This window comes from Papaver somniferum, chromosome 11, assembly GCF_003573695.1.
Source record: "Papaver somniferum cultivar HN1 chromosome 11, ASM357369v1, whole genome shotgun sequence".
Taxonomy (NCBI): Eukaryota; Viridiplantae; Streptophyta; class Magnoliopsida; order Ranunculales; family Papaveraceae; genus Papaver; species Papaver somniferum.
In genome coordinates, this window is record NC_039368.1 from 35017546 (window position 1) to 35019806 (window position 2261).

General features: G+C 39.1%; 1 pseudogene; it reads right to left on the reverse strand.

Moving 5' to 3' along the window:
* Positions 1–220: 220 nt before the first annotated feature.
* LOC113324297 lies at positions 221–1100 on the reverse strand (annotated as a pseudogene).
* Between the last annotated feature and the right edge of the window lie 1161 nt (positions 1101–2261).

Below are 2261 nucleotides of genomic sequence, written 5' to 3' on the forward strand. Positions count from 1 at the left end.
CCGAAATAGCACTTTGATAGAAACGGGGATAGTTTTCCTCGATGGTTGTTTCTTTAGTCGAGTCGAAATAAGGATATAAAATTGAAGAAACTTGTAGTATAAACCTAAAATCGGTAAACATATAACTTTTCTCTTGGAAAAAAAAAGTGAACTGTATCGAATATTCTATAACAGACCAGACAAAATAGTATTCAGAACATTAGTATAAATGCATGGAAGATTAGTGGACACTCCTGCAAATTGTAGGGTTAAACTTCTTTGACAAGTCGTTATTCTTCAGACTCGGACAATCTTCACAAAATCCCATAGACTTAAGAACAAAATTGTCGGTCATGTATCTGAAAAGTGTTATTGAAATCGAACTGCAACAACTACATATCCTCTGACATCTCCAACTCAATTTTTGTAGGTGGAGGCATCTGGATTATAATAAAAGGCAACGGCACACCCCCATAAGTTGCAGCATTCCTCTCTGAACAACATAGTTGCTCATTCCGCTAAGCCAGATTCTGCAGGCCTACAAATTGATCCTCAAATTCTTGCAGATACGCAACCTTGTTTGCAATTTTGTTTCTTAAGCCAAAGTATTGAGACTTAAGTTGTTCAACAACATTTGGGCCAGCAGCATGAAGCATGCCTTTCCATTGTATCTCTTTGTTTTTATCCTTAGATATGATATCCGCTGCAATAAGAAAATTCAGGGAATCATACACTCTCCGTCGAATATTTTTCTCATTATAATTTGGTTTCATGTAAGGTGTTGTTGTTGAAAGTTCAGCCACAAACTCATCTGTAACTTCATTATATGTAGTTCCACCTTTGCTTTCAACTTTTTTGCACGCTTGCAAACTAAACTGACGAAGTCCTCTGCCACCAGCCTTCTGACCACCACCTCCTACTGCCCTTGTTTGCGCTTTCTTTTTCTTATTATTCCCCGCCGACCACGCATCATCATATTCTTATTTAATATTAAACTTATTAAATGTTTTACTAGAAGGAGAAAATCCCACACATCTACTTGTTGTTGACGTTGATTTCCCACCAACCCCAGCAGCGACATCGCCTCCTCTAGATACATATGAACAACCTTCGGTAACCATCCCCCTACTACTGATAAACTTATGAATTCTTTATTCCCTAAGATATTCGATAAAAATAAAAATTGATGTTATGAATTGAAGTCAAGGTTTCATTCTGCTTTATTATAGAGTATGGACTTGGTAGAGAAATTCTTTGAGAGAGAAGAGAAGAAAGAACGTAGTGTGGAAGTATCAAGTATAAGAGGAGAAAGTAACTCTTTCCCGAATGCAGTACACTCGCGGGAACCCCCACCCTTTTCCCCATGATGTGGCATTGTTCTGGAGCAAGCAGGGGTCCGATGGGTTAGCCACTTAGCTGACGACACGTCAAGGGAAAATAGATATCCTTAAAAGAGCACGGTTAGTGGCCCCGGGTTGCATTGAGCTGGGTCAGATGGTTATGGGACAATTTTGTGACAAGACGTGGCATAATCTCAATGCTTGATCTTCCTTGACCTATAACTGTCATGTCAGAATCCACACCGAAGTTTTAGATTGGATAATCCGAAAATGCTTGGCAACCCCCGGATTTTGGAGTCCAAATATGTTCACACTCCTATAACGAGTGTATATTTCACATATTCTTCTGATTGGTTGATTATTTAACGGATGGCCCTATTACCCTCCATGTTTAGAATCACGATCCTTGTTACATAACTCTCTAAATTAAATCAAGGGTAGAGATTAAAATGTGAAATATACACTCGTTAAGGAGTGTGCACGAATTCACACTCCAGATTTTGACACCAAAATCTGACACCGCATATGTGTCAAATTTGAATTGGTTCATTCCTTTAAAGGGACCCCCTATTTTTCCTGGTGGGGTAGGGTGTGAATACAATGAACTGTGGATATCACTGTATCTAAGTGGTGTCAAAAATCGGGGTCCCCCTAGCACTTTCCTGGATAATCGAAGTTGCTGCACATCCCGGCTTTTTACACCCTATGTGTCAGTTATATCCACGATAGATTTCGTCCTCACCCTATCCCACCTGGGAAAAACAGGGGGTAAGTTATAAAAGAGAGCTAATAAAATGTTGACACATGGGGCTGTAAAACTTTTGGGTATAAATCCGTGGAATTTTTAGCATTTTCGCTTAGATAATGATGCTTAGGCAGATATTTGTTTGATTCTTTGGATCTCATGTGGGATTCTCACTTTTTGGTTTCAAGTTAGAATTG